At 39.9% G+C, this 6,657-nt stretch overlaps 1 long non-coding RNA gene across 2 annotated transcripts in view; it reads left to right on the top strand.

The window, feature by feature from the left end:
• The first annotated feature begins 585 nt into the window (after positions 1-585).
• The window catches only part of LOC120536028, a 30,431-nt gene continuing 24,359 nt past the window's right edge, over positions 586-6,657 (top strand). For both annotated transcript variants that reach the window (XR_005635000.1, XR_005634999.1), the window contains exon 1: positions 586-809. This is a non-coding gene — a long non-coding RNA (uncharacterized LOC120536028). The remainder of the gene's footprint in view (positions 810-6,657) is intronic.

Here is a 6,657-nt window from a genome sequence, read left to right as displayed (position 1 = left end):
AGGTGACTCATTTGGCAGATCTTCGGAATTTTATCTCATCGTCCGGTCCACATGCTCTAATGTCACAGGCATCATGTACCATCAAGAGGCAAAACAGATTGTAGGTGGTGGCTGAGTTTTCATCTCTCTTCAAATCCCTATGCAACTGTGTCCTGGCGAAAGCTGCCTGCCATAACATTTAATGCTGGTTGTCAATCTTTATCCCTCAGTATACCCAAAACCATTGGCATGTTGCTCCAGCATAATTAAGATCTCTGTGATCATAAAAAATATGAGTATGCTGGGTGATGCATTAAATGATGATATAGAACAGCTGCTGCTGTGCTATACATTAGTCAATTAAATGATGTCACATGCATGTGTAAGGGGGATAGTTTATTTTATTAGATAATTTTAATTTCCTGTCAGAAAGCCAGAAGGCACTATTGACTGGTGCCTTTTCTCTTCCTCTTGTAGCTATGCACACAGACATCTTGTGTGTGTATGTCTGAATAAGAGAGTCATGGAGCTGCAATTTTAAGAACTAGACATTAGATGGCAGCAGAGCTGCAGATCAGGACAGGAATAGAATACAGTGGGGGAACTCTGTTTTTGGGGTGGCGGAGACGGACGGGGAACGGACTTGGAGAGTGAGGGGGCGGAGGAGATAGACTTTTGCGGAGAGGAATAGACTTTTGCGGAGGAGAGAGAGTATCGACCTGGAGGAACGGGTGAGAGGAGTGATTTTATCGAAGCTTCGAGGGGGCCGTTGGGGATTATTGGATCACTGAGGAGCGTCTGCAGCCCGCGTCTTCCAGAACCCAGGAGTGGTGAGCTGTATATCGCACAATTATCCCTATCTTTACTTTACTCTATTGTGGCCACCTATTTGGAGAACAGATATCTTTTCGGTGGATTACAAATGCTCCATTTGGAGATAGAGCGCTCCAACGATAGAAACAAAGGGCCCCAACGCCGTTTTCTTTTTGTTTGTTTTCCTGGTATCACTGGCCAGTGAGGTGGGAGGGGAAGAAGGTTTCCTGAGGGACTGGGAGCATAAAGGGAGCTTTTATTAAATACTGCTTGCTTAGAGGCACAGGTTATAGGATTATATATATTATATTTGCATAAGATACTTATTACTGTTTATTAATTTTCACTGCACTGTTATTAAGCTTTTATTCTATTTTCTTTGTTTGGGACACCATTCAATTGAGGGTGCCTCCTTTGAATAAAATTGTTGTTGTTGAAACTTTCCCTGTTGGTGTGTTGGACTGGGGACCTGGTGGAGTGTGCCACTGAGACGGAAGGAGAAGACCTGAGTAATTATAATATATCAGCAGCACCCTAGGGTGTCATTGCCACACTCTCTTTTAACAACCAGGACATATCTGATTTCACTCCTTGTGTCCATCTGCCTGGACCTACCTCTTCCTACCTGGAGCCAATAATACAGCAAGCTCCCTATCTTGCACAGTCTATTTTGGGCTATACAACGTTTATCTTTTTCTTTTGACACATCAATACCTGCATTTTATTTAAATATATACAGGGTATGTCTTTGGGTGCCCCAAAGATAATCACTTTGTCGTTTTTGTTACAATGTTTATCAAAGGGATATAATCAAAAAGCTGCTATGTTATTCTGGCCCTTTAAAGCCGATATTATCTTTGGAGTAACAGGGACAATAGAAGTCACTAAGAAAAGCTCTAGCCTGGTGTCCCTGGTGCAAATGAAAACCATCTTTGAGTCATCTACATTACACAAGTTGGTTGGGGCCAATCCTATGCATAGTACTTGTTCTTGAACCTGACTTCTCCAGTAATTATGGTCGTTCTGCTACTCTGTAGATGCCCAAATGAGGACATCTGGGTTGAAAAATTAGGACTTTTGAGGACACCTTTCCCTATGATGCCATAATTCACATTTATACTGCCTTACGTTTTTTTATATAAACCTTTAGTAGCAGTTTATCACTGTAATTATGAAATGATGACAACAATCACAGTAACTGGAAAACTAATAACCCATTAAATATTTTGAATATGAAAAGCCTCTTAAATTAACAGACTTCATTCCTTCCATTCTTATTTGTATAGCTTAACTGTCTTAAACCTGTAAAAAATAATACACTTGGTAAATTCACTGCTAGTAAAACAAAAATTATTTTACTCTTTTCAATTTAGTGTATTTGTATTTAATTATATTCTTTTATATTTACCACTGAAGCTATTTATCTCAGTAAATCTGTGTTCTTGGATAAATTTGAAAAAAAATCTTTACGTAGCATGCTACTGAAATTGAATCTTGTGAGCATTAGGCACTTCATTGAATCTGTTCTGCCCTTTCGAAAATAAGGATATTTGTTGTTCAAGTAGTATGTGAAGTTGCACTTTCTTTTGGCATAATGGGTATTCTTGAATTTATGTAAATGAAAGACTATAAAATGTTATTAAGTTACTTGAAGAAGTGACGTATTACTTAATCAACTGATAACTAAAAAGATATTGCATTTATATGACAGAATAAATGTGTGATCTTTTTTTTTAATTAACTGAAACTTTAAGAGTTGACTCATTCATTTACAATTATAAGTCCATTTTGGAACAATGGGTGGTAATAACATTTTTCCATTAAAATATTAAAAAGCAGTACTTACTCACGCTTAAATATGATGGACTGTACCTGGAAGTATGAAACTTCTTGTTTAATCAATCTGCCGAAAGAAGAATCAAAAATAAGAACTCACTTAAAAAACGTGAAATTGTTATTTCGATTTTGAATGAATTCACTTAGTTATGGTGAATTAGGAATACAAATAATTAAGGAAAGGAACAACATTTATAATGAACTGTCTACTCGCCAAGAAGATGAAGTGAAAAAGCCAAGTTGGACAGACATTGACTATTCTCGTCAATATCTGCATTGTTTACTATCAAAGAAGTGAAGATTCTGGGAAAACAAGTGTGCGCACTACTTCCGCAAATGCTGATTATTGTGCGGCTTTTAATTTTTACCAGTGATAAAGAAAGCCCAAATTCAGAAAAATATTCAAAAAATTATAAATTTCTCCTGGACAGTCCATGGCGCATTAAAAATGAGGAAATACAGTAGATACAGTGCTTTCCCAAGCAGATAAGTTTTAGTACATTACGGCTAGTTCATGAGTTAGTGAATAAGTAACCATAGCTGAAAGGATTCATATTTGCAAGATGCAAGATACCTTTATTGTCACTGCACGATATAATGAAATATAATTTGGAGCAAGCCTGTAGATGCCTTATATAAAAATATGAGTAGACAATAAACTAGTGATCACTGTGTATTTAATAGGCTAATTGCTTTGGGGTTAAAGCTGTTCTTTAGCCTGGCAGTGTGGGCATAAGGGCTCTGAAGCACCTGCCAGAGGGTAGAAGAGTAAAAATGCTTTGGCCAAAGTGAGTTGGATTACACTAATTGGAAAAATGCTATAGAAAAAGACGGTGGCGGCTTCCACAAACACGCGTCTAGTATCCCGCACGTCAGAGCTATGTCTGCATGGCAAGAGTATCGGCGCCGGGCAGAGACAGGTGAATGCATAGTTCAACTACTGGGTCCAACCCAGATAGAAAAGAATAGATATTATGTGAAAAAGCATTGGGGAGGCCGTTCAGTTCCTTGCAGTCAATGAACTGGCTTTGCGTGCACACAATCACGAAGGTGGGGAAGAGGGACTTTTCCTTAAGTTCTTTGATTACGCAATCAAAAAATATGCCAAACTTACAAAAATTGTAAAATACATCCCAGACAACGCAAAATACACATCCAATGTAATTCAAAAAGGAAATAATTGAGACTCTTGCCAAAAAATTTGGTAAAAGATATCAGGACCAAATATGAAAAAGCTGACTCTCCTGGATTTTGCATTAAAAGTGATGGTACCAGGGATCGCTGTAACATTGAGAATTTGTCTGTAGTGATTACATTTGTCCAGAACTCCATCCCTGAAGAACACCTGGCTTAATTTAACTGAATCAGATTGATGCTGAATATATTTGTAACCAAATTCTGTCACATCTCTCTGAGCTAGGTTACAACCCAGACAATTTAGTGTGTCAGTGTTTTGAAGGTGCTTCTATCATGTCTGGGGCAAGGGGTGGTGTCCAGGTTTTGTTATAAAACAAAGTTGGTAAGTATATTCCATATGTACACTGCTACAACCACCACCTCCATTTACTAGTGATACATGCAATGGAATCAGAACCTCTGGCTAAGAAGTTCTTTGACTGGTCAAATTCATTGTACACATTTTGTCACAGACATTATGTTTCACGCACATACAATAATACACCCACACTGGCAAGACTTCTAGAAATACAATGGACCAGTCATTATCATGTCACCAAGTCCATTGCCAACAATGAGGAAGCTATAAGGGGGCTTCTCTCAGAGGTAGCAGAGGCTGACACTGCCCCTTTTGACATTTGCATAGAGGCATGTGGTCTTTTGACCCAATTAAAAAAGCAGAATTTCTTCAATACATGAAAATTCCTCCTTCATGTGCTTGGTGTGCTGAAACCAGCCAATGCAATTCTACAGGAACATGCAGTGGATTTGTGCACTGCTGGGGAGGTGGTGACAGCTTCACTGGCCACACTGAAGGAGATGAGATGTGACTTATTCTCGGAGGAGCATTTCTCTCAGTGTGAAAGTAGGCCTACCAATTCGCTCAAAAGGAAACAGAAAGTTAATTCACAGCTTGATGATAGTATTGTCGTGTCTACGCTTGGGCATGGTGACACTGATGAACAAATTGCTCCTAATCAGACTTTTAAAAAGCGCTATGTTCAGCATTCTTGATAGAGCTATTGTGGAAATGGAGACAAGATTCTCTCTGAGAAATGTTGAATTATTGAGGGTCACATCGCTTCTCCTTCCAAAATCAGAATTATTTCTTGATCATTCTCTCCTGAAACCACTTCAGGTACTTGCAGGCACAGAGCAAAACAGCTTGCAAAATGAAATTGCTGTGGCAAAAGCAATGTTGATTAGTAAACTGCCAGCTGATGCTAATCTCTCTGAAGCATGCAAATGCATTCAGCAGTACAAAGAGGCCTCCCCTATATTGCATTCGCTATATGTCACAGCACTCATCATTGGTGTGTCTTCAACTGCATGCGAAAGCTCTTTCTCTACTTTGAACTGCATTCTCACTCCACTTCGCCGAACAATGCTGCATTCAAGGAAGAGAAATGTACTCATTCTGGCACATGAGAAAAACATCACAGAAAATCTAGACATGAATGAATTTATTTCAGAATTTGCCAAGAGTAAATGCAGACCGGTCCTGTAGATAATATCCAGGTTAAACACTAGAAACTGATATCCTATAGCCTCCCTAATGACTACAATGAGCCACGTTTCTGTTCTTGCTCTCATATGTTGTATACATTTGACTTTATTGATATTTACCTTGTAGATGTAGTTCTATATTTGTTAACAAAAAATAATAAAAGTTCCATTGCCTCTATTAATTTTATTGAACAATAGGTTATGATTTATGCCACAATTTTTGCTTTAATATGTTATATAAAACTATGTTGTTATTATTATTTGACCCCCCTACATAAATGGGGGTGGATGGATGGATGGATGGATATTTTTTGAACCTCCAGACAAGCCAAATGCCCACCCACACATGATGTTCTGGTCACACATCTGACACCTACCTACAAAGAACTGCAATAGTCCAAATGAAATGTTATAAAAGCTTGGATGGCCTTTTCAAGATCACTAAAAGAAAGTAAAGCTTTTACCTTAAAGTCTCAACTGGAAAAAAGCTTCATTTAACCTCACAATTTATCTGTTTGTCAAGTTTGAATGAACTGCTGTGTGTCCCTGCACAGTCTCAAGGGCATGGAGGAGATTTTAGGAGACAAGCAGTTACTCTAGGAGAGCTGGAGAGGGCCATAGAAGGTCCATAACCCATCAGCAGGACCAGTATCTGCTCCTTTAGGCAAGGAGGAACAGGATGAGCACTGCCAGAGCCCTAGAAAATGACCTCCAGCAGGCCACTGGTGTGAATGTCTCTGACCAAACAACCAGAAAGACTTCATGAGGGTGACCCAAGGGCCCCATGTCCTCTAATGGGCCCTGAGCTCACTGCCCAGCAGCATGCAGCTCGATTGGCATTCGCCATAGAATACCAGAATTGGCAGATGCACCACTGGTTCCCTGTGCTTTTTACAGATGAGAGCAGGGTCACCCTGAGCACGTGACAGAAGTGAAAGGGTCTGGAGAAGCCATGGAGAACATTATGCTGCCTGTAACATCATTCAGCATGAGCAGTTTGGTGGTGGTTTAATGATTGTCTGGGGAGGCATATCCATGGAGGGTCACACAGACCGCTACAGGCTTGACAAAGGCACCTTGGCTGCCATTAGGTATCAGGATGAAATCCTTGGACCCATTGTCAGACCTTATGCTGGTACAGTGGCTCCTGGTGCACGACAATTCCTGGCCTCATGTGGTGAGAGTATGAAGGCAGTTCCTGGAGGATGAAGGAATTGATACCATTGACTGGCCACCACACTTTCCTGACCTAAATCCAATAGAACACCTCTGGGACATTATGTTTTGGTCCATCCAATGCCACCAGGTTGCACCTCAGACTGTCCAGGAGCTCAGTGATGCCCTGGT

This window comes from Polypterus senegalus, chromosome 1 (genome assembly GCF_016835505.1).
Source record: "Polypterus senegalus isolate Bchr_013 chromosome 1, ASM1683550v1, whole genome shotgun sequence".
Classification (NCBI taxonomy): domain Eukaryota; kingdom Metazoa; phylum Chordata; class Cladistia; order Polypteriformes; family Polypteridae; genus Polypterus; species Polypterus senegalus.
This window is presented reverse-complemented; position numbering and strand designations above follow the sequence as displayed.